Here is a 16297-nt window from a genome sequence, read left to right on the forward strand (position 1 = left end):
TGTTTGAGTTCATTGTAGATTCTGGATATTAGCCCTTTGTCAGATGAGTAGGTTGCAAAAATTTTCTCCCATTCTGTAGGTTGCCTGCTCACTCTGATGGTAGTTTCTTTTGCTATGCAGAAGCTCTCTAGTTTAATTAGATCCCATTTGTCAATTTTGGCTTTTGTTGCCATTGCTTTTGGTGTTTTAGACATGAAGTCCTTGCCCATGCCTATGTTCTGAATGGTATTGCCTAGGTTTTCTTCTTGGGTTTTTATGGTTTTTGGTCTAACATGTAAGTCTTTAATCCATCTTGAATTAATTTTTGTATAAGGTGTAAGGAAGGGATCCAGTTTCAGCTTTCTACATATGGCTAGCCAGTTTTCCCAGCACCATTTATTAAATAGGGAATCCTTTCTCCATTGCTTGTTTTTGTCAGGTTTCTTTTTTTTAATGGCAGTGAATTTTGAAGATACTATCCCATTATCTTTTACTTCCATTGAAACTGATGAGAAATTGGCTGTCCTAATAATGCTTCCTTTGTAGATAATCTCTCTTCGTTATTTGTCCTTAATCTTATTTTTGTCTTTGGTATTCTATTGTTTCAGTATAATGTGTCAAAGCAAGTATTTCTTTTCATTTATACTGCTTTAGGTTTTTTAAGTTTGTTGAACATCAGTTTTAAAAGTTTTCAATTATGTCTTTAAATATGGTCTTTTTTCCTATTCTATCTAGTTTTGCCTATTGTTATGGACTGAATTTCATCCCATCGAAATTCATATGTTAAAGTCCTAACCCCTGGTGTGACTGTATTTGGTAACAGGGCTTTTAGGGAGGTATAATAACTAAGGTTAAATGAAGTCGTAAGAGTGGGACCTCATCCAATAGCGCAGGTGTCCTTATAAGACGAGGAAGAGAGACCAAAGTATGCTTGTGTTCACTCTCCCCCCAGTCCCTCCACATGAACAGAGGAGAGGCCATGTGAGGGCACAATGAAAAGGCAGCTGTCTACACTCTAGAGAGGCCTCACCAGAAACCAACCTCCTTGACAGCACCTTGATCTTGGACTTTTAGCCTCTGGAACTGTGAGAACATTTCTGTTGTTTAAGTCACCCAGTCTGTGGTATTTTGTTATGGCAGTCCTAGCAAACTAATATACCTATATTCTAAAAATGTATTTTGAACTTCTCACTTTATTCTCCAGGTTGTGTAACCTCTCCTTTACATAAGTTTTAATATCTTTGTGCTACATTCTGTATACTTTTTTCATTCTAATTTCTATTTTAGTAACTCTTTTTAATTATGGACAATTTGATATTTTAATCTAGTCATTGAGTTTCTGATCTTAGTTTCACATCTCATTTCTAGATGTTGTCTTTAATTTTTTTTACTAGATCTATCTACTTGATAATTTTTTATTGTCTGTTGTTCCTTGGGTATACCCTCGATACCCTCTTATTTTTTTAAACACAGTCACTGTCAACCTGGCAGCACTTTAAACTAAAATTTCAGTTTATCTAATATGAATTCAGTCCTGGAACCCAAACTCAAGGGAACATTTTTTCCCATTCTATTTATAAAAAAGGCTGAGATTGACATGTTTCCTAATTATCATCTTCTATGTGGTGAGAGTTTCCCCCAAGTTCATCCTTCCACTAAAATGATGCCTTTCAGAGTCTCGGCTTATGTTGAGGTCTTATTTTGACTTCCTACATTCTACAAACCTTCAGTTTTGTCTCCTGACTCTTGCATGCAGTTAGTTAAAACCAAAATCTTCATGCCACCAGAGACTGTCAGATGCTTCAGGCATATATCATCTCCAATGTTCGTTATTTATCTGGGGGTAGCTTTCTTGCCAGATCAGCTCTGCATTCATAGACATTTTAAAATAATACTTCTGTATCTTTTCCCCCTTGTGTTCTGTTCCAAGAGAATTCCTCAGGGTATCTGGTTCTCATATGCCAGAAACAGAAGTCTAATTTTATATGATTAGCAGTCAATACCCTTTCATGTTCTGCTTCCAAGATGTTCAGTTTAATTCTACTATTAAACACCTCACTACAAATTCAGATTTGTGAGTTAATAGTTAGTCTCCAGGCATGGCTAAATATTAACAATGGAGCCTTGTTTAAGTTAGGAATGTGACAGATCAAGTCTGCAGTTAATACTTTCATTCAAATATGTAATTCTAGTAAATGCCAACTTTGTTCCAAATATGATGCTAGAAATTGGAGATATATTTTTTTAAAAGACGTGATCTCCAAGGTCCTCATAATTTAGAAGGGGAGATGGACCAATAAAGAGAAAATTACAGTTCAGTGTTATTGCCCGGGGAGGGGGAGGTGAGAGCTCAGAAAAGATCACCTAATCCAGACTCCAGCAAAAGTGGGAGGACTCTCTTAGAAGGCAAGATTGCACAAAAACATTGCTGTCAGCAATATAGTTAACAAAAACTGGTCAATTGATTAGGATATGTTGTATTTGAGGCCAACTTCATATATTCCTTTCTACAGAAGCTTCTTATTTTACTTTTTTTTTGGTTTTGTTTTGTGTATCCCTAAGCAACATGTTACAGAAGCTTCTTATCTTAGCCATGGTCTGTGGTCACAAATGGTACACTTAACTTACATCAGACTTCCTGCAAACACATGCAACATATGATAACCATGGGCCTTGGAAAGAGAGAGATGGATGGATCCATCACATTTTCACTCTTACTAGAAGAAATAGCTTAGAGCAGATGGCCTCGTGGTGCAGTGTGGATAGGAGCATCTTTTTAAATGAAGAATAAAAGATATTTATTCTAGTGAACAGACAGCTTGGCTTCTCAGTAGAGCATTTAGATACATATTTAATATTCTGACAATTAAAAATTATTTTGCTGCTGTCCTTGACTTCTGTATATGGACAAATTATACCCATAGATCATATACCCACCAGTCCAGGGCCCAGAAAAAAATTTGCGACACTTAGAGAAACTTCTTCAAAATAGTTACGTTCCAAAGCAACAGTAATAGATTGTTTAGTGTTTGTGGATGTTCATCTCATGTTAGGACATTATAAAGGAGAGGATCAGTTGGTGAAGAAGGATGAATCAGTAGTAATTGTTTGATGACATGTTGGCCGAAAACTTCCCAGAGAGAGTTCTAATATATTGTTTAAAGTTTCAATTCAGTAAACATTTCTTAAACACCTACTGTGTGCAAAGACCCTCAGAAAACCAAAAGACAAGTAGCACTCAGCCTCTAATCTCATACTTCCAATTAGAAGAACAAGATTAATAGAGAAATTACTAGATATGTACGTAAGGTAAGTAGAAAAGTACAAAATGTTTATGTGGATGACACTGTTTATGACAGAATAACAGCTTTAATTTTTCACAGTGAACATTTTAATCAAAGTTTAACACATATATAGAAAAGTGCACAAATTAGAAGTATATAGCTTGATGAATTATTGAAGAATAAACACACCAGTATAACTACCACACAGTTAAATAGATTGAATATCACAATTCCAGAAGCCCAACATGTGCCTAGTCATTTTCTACACTCCTTATTAAAAGATAATGGCTATTGTGATTTCCAACACAGTAGACTAGTTTTGCCTAGTTTTGCATGGTAGACTAGTTTTGGAACTTCATAAAAATGAGGCAGAGTAGATTCTTTTGTGTTTGGCTTCTTTTACTCAACGTTATATTTGTGTGATTCATCTGTGTTGTTGTGGCATTGAATACATTTTTCTTAATTAATTTATTCTCTTGTTGAAGACAAGATATTTGGGTTTTTAGGAACAATGCTTCTATGAGTAATCATGTATAGATACACATGTGGGTTGCTGGATCACAGAGTATGTGTACGTTCAGATTTAACAGGTACTGACAAATAGTTTTCAAAGTGGTTGCATCAATTTTTATTCTCACTGGAATTGCATGGAAATTAGAATACTCCACATCTCTGCCAATCCTGGGTGCCAGTCTTTTAAGATAGTTTTAATATGCATTTTACTGATGACCAATAACAATGAGACTTTTTCATATGTGTATTGGCCATTTGGATATCTTCTTCTGTAAAGTGCCTGTTTAGGTGTTTTGCCCATTTTTCAGTTGTCTTTTTCTTATTGATTTGCTGGAATTCTTTATATATGAGCCCTTTGTTGGTTATATGTATTGAAAATATCTTCTGCTCATGAACTTACCTTTTCATTTTCTTAATGGTGATTTTTTTGGAATGAACATAAATTCCCAATTTTAACGTAGCTAATCTTTTCCTTATGAATAGTTAATACTTTTTGCTTCCAGTCTAAGAAAACCTTCTCTAGTTCAAAGTCACTAAGATACTTTCTTATGTTATTATTCTCTAGAAGCTTTATTATCTTACCTTTTATATTTAGATACACATTCTATCTGGAAATAATTTTCAAGTATGGCATGAGGTAGAAATCAAGATTTCTGCAAACAGATACAGTTGAGTCAATATTGTTTATTGTTTGTTTGTTTGTTTTGAGATGGAGTCTTGCTCTATCACCCAGGCTGGAGTGCAGTGGCCCAATCTTGGCTCACTGCAACCTCTGCCTCCCGGGTTCAAGTTATTCTCCTGCCTCAGCCTCCCGAGTAGCTAGGATTACAGTGGTTTTTGTATTTTTAGTAGAAACAGGGTTTCACCATGTTGGCCGGGCTGGTCTTGAACTCCTGACCTCAGGCAATCCGACCGCCTTGGCCTCCCTTAGTGCTGGGATTACAGGCGTGAGCCACCAAGTCCGGCCGCCAATGTTGTTTACTGAAGCGATTGCCCTTTCCCCATTGCCCTTCAGTGCTACCTTGTCATAAATCAGGTGCCCTTTTGGTTCTATTAATCTATTTGTCTATCTTTTGTGCCAATACCAGATAGTCTTAATAAATAATGTATAGCTTTTTGACAGGCAAAGGAAAGAGGGAGAGGTAGCCCAGGGAGGTGTAACTACAGCAAGAGAAAGAGTAGATTTCCCCTGCCATCCAATCTCCATCCCACCTCCTTGGCCTCCTCAGGAGCCTGCCTCCATCAATGATCTCCCCTCATCCCTGAATCTTCGCTCTCTGCTCTACTCTTTGCCATCAGCATATAAACATGCTCAAGTTTCTCTAATGAAAAAAAACAAAAAAAGTCTCTTTCATTTTATGTCTACTTCTGCAGCTTTCATTTCCTTTATGGCCAAGCTTATTGAAAGAATGATTTCATTTTCACTTCCTGTCTCCCATTAACTTAACATCTCACCTCTGTGATTTGCACCTGCAGCTTGTACTTCCACCCACTTCCCCAGTCAAGGTCATCAGTATATATATTTTTTAGTTATTATCTTGTTTTCTCTCTCTTGCAATACTGGCTCCTTTGCTGGCTAGCTCTGGCGGCACAGGTAGGAGCTGAAGTTAGTAACTGTCCTCTATTCATCTTGACCTAGGTAGTTAGATAAGTGCTTGTTATCACTTCACAAACGTTTTAGAAGAAAACATAGAGGATTATCTTTATGGCATTCGAATACAACAATACAATTTTTCTTTTAATTTTATAGAGGCGAGGTTTCACCATGTTGGCCAGGCTGGTCTAAAACTCCTGACCTCAGGTGATCCTTCCGCCTCTGCCTCCCAAAGTGCTGGGATTACAGGCATGAATCACCGTGCCCAGCCTTTTTTTTTTTTTTTTGAGAGGGAGTCTCGCTCTGTTGCCCAGGCTGGAGTGCAGCAGCATGATCTCGGTTCACTGCAAGCTCCGCAGCTTCAACCTCCTGAGTAGCTGACTACAGGCATGTGCACCAGGCCTGGCTAATTTTTTATATCATTACTAGAGACAGGGTTTCACCATATTGGCCAGGCTGGTTTCCTGACCTCAAGCAATCCACCTTCCTTGACCTCCTGTAGTGCTGGATTACAGGTGTGAGCCACTGTGCCTGGCCAGGAATAATGTTTAGATAAGAAAAAATATTGGCCGGATGTGGTGGCTCACCCCTGTAATCCCAGCACTTTGGGAGGCCAAGGCGAGTGTATTGCTTGAGCTCAGGAACTCGAGACCAGCCTGGCCTATATGGTGAAACCTCGTCTCTACTAAAAATACAAAAATTGGCTGGGTGTGGTGGAGCATGCCTGTAATCTCAGCCACTTGGGAGGCTTAAGTGGGAGAATCACTTGAACCCAAGAAGTGGAGGTTGCAGTGAGCCGAGATCACGCCACTGCCCTCCAGCCTGGGTGATAGAGTGAGACTCCATCTCAAAAAAGAAAAAGAAAAAAAAAGAAGAAAAGAAAAATTAAAAAATACTATACAATCCATAAAGAAAACTAACAAATGTGACTATATTCAAATATATATTTGTACACAAGATACCACAAACAAGTTTAAAAGATAAGACTCAAAAACATAGGGAGAAGATATTAGTAACCAGCATAACCTAGAAAGAATTAGTCTTATGGAATACATAAATAATTCTTGAAAATCAGTAAGAAAATGATAACCAAACATGAAAATTAGAAAAGGTTATGAAAAGGCAATTGACAGTAAATCTGTGGAAAAAATGGTTGTTCTCCTAAGTAATCATGGAAATGCAAATAAAAATCATAACGTAATACCGTTTCATACCAATCAGACTGGCATAAACTTAAGAATATGATAACATTAAGGATTACCAAGTAAATCAACAGGAATTCTCATATATTGCTTGTGGTCGTGTGAACTGGAATAATTATCTGGAAACCAATTAGACTGCATCAGGTAAGGCTGAAGATTCTAGTACCCGAAGACCCAATAATTCAGCTTCTGGAAATGTATCCTAGAGAAACTCTCACATATATACATTAAGAGACCTCTATAATAGGGGTCAGTAAACTTTTTCTGTAAAGAGCTGGGTGGCAAATATTTTAGGCTTTATGGACTACATGATCTCCAGCACAACTACTCAGCTCTGCTGTGAATGTTTCAGATAATATGTAAATAAATAGGCATTGCTGTGTTCCAATTAAAGTTTATGGACACTGGGATTTGATTTTTGTATAATTTTCATGTGTTACAAAATGTTATGCTTCTTTTGAATTTTTTCAACCTTTTAAAAATGTGAAAACCAGTCAGGTGCAGTGGCTCACAGCTGTAATCCCAGCACATTGGGAGGCCGAGGCAGGTGGATCACTTGACCTCAGGAGTTCAAGAAAAGCCTGGGTAACATGGTGAGACCCCACCTTTACAAAAACACGAAAAATTAGCCAGGCATGGTGGCACAAACCTGTGGTCCCAGCTACTCAGGTGGCTAATGTGGGAGGATGGCTTGAGCCCAGGAGGTCGAGACTGCAGTGAGCCGAGATTTGGCCACTGCACTCCAGCCCGGGTGACAGGGCAATACCGTGTCTCAAAAAAAGTAGAAACCATTCTTAGCTCAGGGACCACAGCACGCAAAAATAGGTGGCAGGCTAGATTTGGTCCATTGGTTGTAATTTGCCAACCCCTCTTCTATAAGAATGTTTTCATCAGTCTTGTTTGGTAGCAAAATAATAGATACGACCTAAGTCTTCTTTCTGTGAGTGAATAATTTTTTTTTTTTTTTTTTTTTTGAGACAGTCTTGCTCTGTTGCCAGGCTAGAGTGCAGTGGCACAATCTCAGCTTACTGCAACCTCTGCCTCCCGTGTTCAAGCGATTCCCCTACCTCGGTATCCCAAATAGCTGGGACTACAGGTGCATGCTACAATGCCTGGCTAATTTTTTGCATTTTAGTACAGATGGGATTTCACCATGTTGGCCAGGCTAGTCTCGAACTCCTGACCTCGTGATCCCCCCACCTCAGCCTCCCAAACTGCTGGGATTACAGGCATGAGTCGCCATGCCTGGCTGAGTGAAAAAATTTTAAAATGATGCTATAGGCCGGGCACGGTGGCTCAGCACTTTGGGAGGCCGAGGCGGGCGGATCACGAGGTCAGGAGATTGAGACCATCCTGGCTAACAAGGTGAAACCCCGTCTCTACTAAAAATACAAAAAATTAGCAGGGCGTGGTGGCGGGCACCTGTAGTCCCAACTACTCGGGAGGCTGAGGCAGGAGAATGACATGAACGTGGAAGGAGGAGCTTGCAGTGAGCAGAGATCGTGTCACTGCACTCTAAATCGGGCGATAGCAAGACTCCATCTCAAAAAAAAAACTGATGCTATATTCAGGCAGGGAACACTATCTAGCAGTTACATGAATTAGCATGGTAAATAGAAAAAATATAATTTTGAGTCAAAACTAACAAAAACCATAAAGTTGCAGGATAATATTATAATTGTAATATGACACAATTTAAATAAAATTGTAAACCCTGGGAAAGAATATTGTGCATTGTTTATGGATATGTATGTATGTGGAAAATTATTTTTTAAACTCACAGACACTGAAATTTGTGGAGAAAGGAAGCCAGGAGAGGTACACAGAGTCTAAGATATATGTACAATGTTATTATTTTTTCAAAGTTTGAGGCAAATTGGGTAAGTAAATAAGATTATGTGGTTTTCCTTATGGTCTCTATGCTTGTATGTTTGAAATATTTCATAATTTTAAAATTATTTAAGATATTAGTTTGCATAATATTAACATGGTACAAAGTGCACATCTTGGTTTGGAAGCAAGTTTGGAGAAGTAAACAGAACTCTAAACTTAGGACATCTTAGCCCTAAACTCCAGGCTCTATCAGGAACTAGCAGAATGTAACCTCAGATACTTCTTTTAGCATCTTCGTATCAAATAGAGGAAGTCCTATTTGATTCACAGTGTATCACCTGTTTGAAAGCCTTCTGAGAAGTATAAAACACTCTAAAAATCCAAGAAGGTGCTTTTTTTTTTTTTGCAAAACACACACACACGCACCCATTTTAAATCTTTTTCATTGTGAAATACGGCCCACATACAGCAAAGTACATAAAACATTGACATTATCATAAAGTGAAACCATGTAGCCACAACCCAAATCTAGAATACTGCCAGCTCCTAGAAATCCCAAGTGCCCCCACCAACCTTGGCAATCACTTCCTTGCTTTTTTCCCCCAAGGTGATATCTTTTTTTTTTTTTTTTTTTGAGACGGAGTCTTGCTCTGTCGCCCAGGCTGGAGTGCAGTGGCGCGATCTCGGCTCACTGCAACCTCCGCCTCCCGGGTTCACGCCAGATACAAACAGGCCCCCCCACCCCCGGCAAATTTTTTGTTTTCAAAACAGGGTTTCACCTGGTCCCACCCACCTCTTAACCTGTCACCCAGGCTGGAGTGCAATGGCGCAATCTCGGCTCATGGCAACCTCCGCCTCCCGGGTTCAAGCGATTCTCCTGCCTCAGCCTCCTGAGTAGCTGGGATTACAGGTGTGCGTCACCACACCTGGCTAATTTTTGTATTTTTAGTAGAGACAGGGTTTCACTATGTTGGTTAGGCTGGCCTCAAACTCCTGACTTCAAGTGATTCGCCCTCCTCGGCCTCCCAAAGTGCTGTGATTACAGGCATGAGCCACCGCGCCCGGCCAAGGTGGTGTTTTTGTTTGTAGCCCTTAGAAATTCCCTGAGTGCCCCCACCAACCTTGGCCATCCTTCTTTGCTCTTCTCCCCTCAAGATGGCATCTTTGTTTGTTTCAAGATAATATTCTTGCTAACTTTTGCTGGGACCAGAATTCTTACACTATGTCAACACAAAGATATTTGGAATGTCTGTGGGCTCAGGGAGAAGGGATTGGGAAGTTCCTGGCTTGATTTTTGCTGAGCACTTCCTTTTTTTTTTTTTTTTTTCGCTAAAAGGAAGTCCCAGGCTTATGGTGTGCCATAAATAGCAGTACAGCCTGCCACACACTTGAGTTTGTAATGTGTAGTAGGCACTGTGTTGGGGATTGTGCAAACTTATCTCATTTAATCCCTAAAACAGCCCTGTGAGATAAGAAAATGGAGGTTTTCTAAGGTCAAAGAGCCAAAGGGAAAGGTAAAGGAAAGTTGTACTTAATTCATAAATATTCAAGTCTAATGTAATTTATTGAAATTTTTTTCAAGGTAAAATGCACAAAGCATAGCTCAATGTGACTGATTTTTTCATTTCATTTTGCCTCTTCCAAATATTTATAGAATTGCCATTTATTTTACCTCCGTAGAACTTAAACATTTTTTTCTTGGATCAAAGAATTTTGGACACATTTAGGTTTCCCTAAAATATATTTTATATATAAAAGACGATACAAACTCTATGTATATGTTTTATTTGCATACATATAGTCATATGTAGAGTCATGTATATAGTCAGCCATGCTAGAAATCTGCCAGTGTAGGTGATGAATGTTCAGTTGACAAAAGGTGGAATAGTTTTGCTGCTTTACTCTTTGGGCTCATCTAAACATGCATGTCACAAACTCAGGATAAAAGCAAAGCCTCATCTGAATTGTGAAAATAGATAGTCCAATCTAACCTGGGAAGATTGCTTGGCAGCAGTAAATGGCCATCAGTCTAAGTGAATGCTCAGAAAGACCCTTCTAAAAATAAAAGCAGCTGACCTAATGGAGAAAAGAGACATCACTGGACATTTTGACTATGGTTTTATTTCACTAAATTGTTGAGTATATGCTGAGTTAGAAAAAATAACATACAATATATAGTTTCGAAGTGCCCGCTCTGTCTAAGGCACTATGAGGGGGAGGTCCAGGGGACACAAAAATGAGTGAGCTGTCATCCCAACCATTAAGGAGGTTATAGTCTAGTGAGGGGTAAAGATAAAACATAACACGGATAACTACTTATATGAGGCAATGTGTGATAAGAATTATGAAAAAGAAGCAGATTGGAAATGAGCCAATAGTTATTTGAGTACTTTTTATGAGCCAGGTATGTTTCAAATGTCATCTTATTTCAATCTTACAATAATGTGAGGGAGTAGGTCTTACGTCCAATTCAAGGAACTGGGGAAGCACAAAGAACTTACCCAGGACCACATTAGTAAATGGCACACTGAGATTCAAATCCAGATATGTCCTGCCCAAAAGCATTGTTTCTAACAACTCCAAAGGTTTAAGGGCCATATGATCTACCAAAAGGGGGGTCCTTTACTGACCATGTATCTCAGAATGATGAGAAAGGACCAAGGAGGATAAAACATTCTGTGATGACTTCAGACATCATCATGTGTGCCATCCAAGGAGGGCGAGCTGGAGTTATTTTCTCAGTCTAGAATATGACACATTTCGGCTGGAAAACATGAAGCAAGATCTGATCAACAGGCGTTTTCCTGCATCTGCCATCAGCTTCAAACTCTGCTTTAAAAAGACACAAGTGATTGTTTCTCATGTGATTACGAACATGCTGGATATGTTTTCATAAAATAGAATGGAAAAACCCAACTCAGCCTTCCTGTATAAATTGTAGGGGTCCATTTTCATTTTCATTCTTATATAAGTGGTCATTTTGATTATTAATTTTCTTTTTGTTCAGGCGATTGTGCGGCCTGAGTGTCCTTCTCTGTTCAATTGCTTGCCTCCACTTGAATAGCTGTTCTATGGTTTCTCAAGAGCTACCAACACTGTCATCATTATTTTGCAAGGCAAATGAACATAAATAGAGATTTTCATCATGTATAGAATCAACTAACAATCAGCAAAAGTTATATGAGTTGTGTGGTATAGAAGGGATGCCAGAAGATTAGCCCAGAAAGGACAACTCAGCACTCTGGTTTAACTTCAGTTCTGCCAGTAAGCCACTAGGCTGACTGTGTTGCCTCCTGGAAGCGTCTCTGTTTCCAAGCAGGCAATGACTATTGACACTTGTCACCTGTTGTCTTCCATGAAGTGCTAATAGAGTTTAATGAAAGATAACACCATTTCTCAAAATGGTATAAACCATAGTAGAAATTAAAATAATAGGAAATAATCTCACTCATGTTTTGCCTTGCACAGATTTACTTGGCTTTGAGAAAACTGGCTTTATGACAAGATTTGAGATTTTAGTCAAGATTACTACAATTTTAGCTTTTCAATGATGTTAAACATAGTTAAAATTCTAATGTCTGGTATCTCTGTTTCTATTTTGATGAGAACCAATATAAACATTAAAAGATCAAAAGCAACAATACTGTTGAGTGGTAACAGATGCATAGGCTGGTGAAATAGTGTGGGACAGCTGTATGTCTCTCAAACAATTGCAATGTACTAGGTGCTAATAAGACTTCTAGAGTCTGAAACATTTACTCTCTATCCTATGCATGATATAATGGATGAGGGGTTGGTATGTAGTCTGATTTTCATGAGTTATCTCAAGCCAGTAGGTTTTAAAAATCTCTAGTCACTTACAAGTATAACTCTCCAAATACTTGAGCCCTGAGGAAAAAGTGAGAGTTCCCAGTGAAACTGAGGGACCATAGTGGATCTTAGCAGTATGGTGTGCTTTGGTTAAACACACAGTCCATATGCTCTTAATTTGTGTGTAATGATCTGGTGAATTGTCAATCTGTCCTTTTTAAAGCAGCATGTAAGAAAATAAGATGTACATAAATGTGCACTGGTAAAATATGGCCTCGTGTTCTCATTTTGAAACTGTTTTCACTGCACAGTGAGAATAAAAGTATGTGAGAGTTGATCTTTGAAGTCAATGGCGCTAAGTATAATATGACAAGCAAATATGTGATTCACACACCCTTCCTTAGAAATGAGTAAAATGTGATCTAATGTTTCATTTTCTAAATATTTCATTTTCTTCAATGTATTTTTCACCATCTGAAATTACCTCATTTATTTATTTGTATCCTTGTTTTTTTTTTTTTTTTTGGAGATGGAGTCTGACTCTACTGCCCAGGCTGGAGTGCAGTGGTGTGATCTTGGCTTGCTGTAGCCTCTGCCTCCCGGGTTCAAGCTATTCTTGTGCCTCAGCCTCCCGAGTAGCTGGGATTACAGGTGCGTGCCACCACACCCACCTAATTTTTGCATTTTTAGTAGAGATGGGGTTTCACCATGTTGGCCAGGCTGGTCTCGAACTCCTGACCTCAGGTGATCCACCCTCCTCGGCCTCCCAAAGTGTTGGGATTATAGGCGTGAGCCACCACACACGGCCTATTTGTATACTTTTAAATTGTCTGTCTCTTCCATAGTCAAATGAAACTCCCATGAGGCAAGGGGTGCAGTGTCATGGTCACTGCTGAACCTCTGGTGCCTAGAACATTGCCTGGCATATAAATAAGGGCTCATTAAATACTTATTGAATAAAGGAATTAATATAAGTTAAAAGTATTCAGTGAACTACTTTAGAAGTATATTTATAAGTTTCTTGACTCAACTTGACTGACACCTCCACAGACACAATGTCTACCATCATTACATGTTTAGTGAAGGGGTACAGGTAGAGTACAAAGTTCCAAAAACCATGGTACACTGGTTAGAAACAGTAAATCCTTTGGCATTAGACTTCAGCAACAGATTTGTTTTTTGTTTTTGATGCTCTCTTCTTTTTATGTAAGCATGCTTTTTTTATTGTGATATAATTCATAATGGGGAGATGCACAGATTGATGTGTTTTGACAAATGAATATACCCAACACCCACATGTAACTTATATGCTGATCAAGATATAGAGCTTTAAATCATTTCAGAAAGTTCCTCTGTACCATTTTCTAGTCAATTCATGTTCCCCCTCCCCTTTAAGCAATTGCTGTTCTGTTTTCCATCACTACTAGAGTAGCTTTGCTCGTTCTTAAACTTTATATTAATAGAAGCACAAAATATATATTCTTTCATTTTTGGCTTCTTTTGTGAAATATGTCTGTGAAATTCATCCATGTGGTGCATACCACTACTGTGTTTCTTCTTATTGCTGAGTAATATTCCCTTCTATCAGTATATCACAATTTATTCATTCTCCTGTTGATGGACGTTTTGATTGTTTCCAGATTGAGACTGTTACAAATAAAGCAATTGTAAATGCTCATATATGAATCTTTGTGGACATATGTCTTAATTTCTCCTGGACAAATATATAGGAGTAGGATTGCTGGGTCACATTGTAAGTAAGTGTATGTTTATCTTTTCTTTTTTTTTTTTTGAGACAGAGTCTCGCTCTGTCGCCCAGGCCGGAGTGCAGTGGTGTGATCTCGGCTCACTGCAAGCTCTGCCTCCTGGGTTCACACCATTCTCCTGCCTCACCTTCCCGAGTAGCTGTGACTACAGGCGCCCGCCACCACACCCGGCTAATTTTTTTGTATTTTTAGTAGAGACAGGGTTTCACCATGTTAGCCAGGATGGTCTCGAGCTCCTGACCCTGTGGTCTGCCCACCTCGTCCTCCCAAAGTTCTGGGATTACAGGCGTGAGCCACCGCACCCAGTTGTGTATGTTTATCTTTATAAAAACGTGCCAAATAGTTCTTCAAAAGAAGTACTATTTTACACTCCAACCAACAATGTATGAGAGTTCTAGTTATTCCATATAATTGCCAATATTTGGTATTATCAGTCTTTTAAATTTTAGCCATTCTAGTAGGTGTTGTATTCATTGCACTAACTAGCAGTTTCCTGATGATTAATGACGTTATCTTTTCATTTTCTTACTAACCATTTGTATATTTTTTGATAAAGTGTCTGTTTAAGACTTTTGCCCATATTTTCTTCGGGTTCTTCTTTTTATTTTTGAGTTATGAGAGTTCCTGATTTATTCTTGATACAGTTCCTTTTTCTGATATTTGGTTATGATTGTTTTCTCCAAGTCTCTGGCTTGCCTTTTTTTTTTTATTTTTTAGTGGTATCTTTTAATGAGCTGAGTTTGAAATTTTGGTGAAGTCTAATTTATTAACTTTTTAATGGTTTCTGCTTCCTGTGTCTTGTCTTAGAAATCTTTGCTAAGCCCAAGGTTGCAAAATTATTTTCCTATGTTTTCTTCTAGAATTTCCATCCCAAATTAATATTTGTGCACTTACAAAAAAGATAACAGTTTTATCTACCTTTGTAGAAGCTCTCAGAAATGCTGGGACTCTATGTAACTCTCCTGGGATCCTGTAATGAAAACTATTTTATTAAAGCAAAAGTTTATTGCCTAAAATAAAGGTGATTTTGATTGATGAAACGTGCATTTAAATAATTATTATTTAGTCACTTTATTCGAAAACTGAACACTAAGACAATTCTGAATCATTTCTATTAATGGAGACTAACGGGCACAGATGATGTGTCTTGGATAATTTCATTATTGTTGTTTACAGTTGCAGGCTTTTTCTTTTGTTTTTATTTCCATGACAATTATATTACCTTTCATTTCATGTGTAAGCATCAGTAGTTTAAAGAAGGTAGCCGGGAAACAGTTTGGAAGGTGGTCTGATATTGAATTATTTTCCTTCATAATCTAGAACACATAGACTTGACTGACGATTTTCCTTTTTATTATGTTCTATGTATTGATTGAATTTCAAATCAGTTCATAAAAATTTTCCTTGTTAAAGCTATACAGTATTTGGTTATCTTTAATGTTAAATTAAATCACAGAATAATAGAAAAAGGTTGAGATTAGGATTCTGAGGATCCTTGGTTTGAATGTTATCTTTCCTCTAACCTGCTTTTATTAACAATATGAATTTAAGCAAGGTACATAATTCTTCTTTTTTTTTTTGACATGGAGTCTCGCTCTGTCGCCCAGGCTTGAGTGCAGTGGCACAATCTTGGCTCACTGCAAGCTCTGCCTCCCGGGTTCTGGCCATTCTCCTGCCTCAGCCTCCCGAGTAGCTGGGACTACAAGTGCCCGCCACCACACCCAGCTAATTTTTTTGTATTTTTAGTAGAGATGGGGTTTCACTGTGTTAGCCAGGATGGTCTCCATCTCCTGACCTCGTGATCTGTCCGCCTCGTCCTCCCAAAGTGCTGGGATTACAGGAATGAGCCACCAGGCCTGGCCACAAGGTACATAATTCTTTTGAGCATCAGTTTCCTCAGCTGTAGAATGGGTAATAGCTATGTCAGAATTATTGCAAATACTAAATGCAATCTTGTATGTAAAATACCTGTCAAGTATTTGTTGATTAATAAATATTACACCCTTCCACCACATTTTCTAACTCTTGAGTTATTACCTCTAGGAAAGGATAAATATAATGATACACAAATTCCAGGAATTGAATTTTTCTGTATCAGCCTATACAGTGTTCCTCAGACTGGGATCTAGAACCTCTTGGAGTCTTCAGACAGATTCTTAAGGGTTAGAGGATTCTCTAGAGGATTTTTAGAAATAAATTGTTTTTTATTGGGATGATCATCTTAAAATATTAAGATAGGCAGGGTCTAAAACATCTGAATATTCACCTTATAACTAAATATTGTCATGAGTTTTCAATATGAATCTTCATTGTTTG

Source organism: Hylobates moloch, unplaced genomic scaffold (assembly GCF_009828535.3).
Source record: "Hylobates moloch isolate HMO894 unplaced genomic scaffold, HMol_V3 SCAFFOLD_16, whole genome shotgun sequence".
NCBI classification, from domain to species: Eukaryota; Metazoa; Chordata; class Mammalia; order Primates; family Hylobatidae; genus Hylobates; species Hylobates moloch.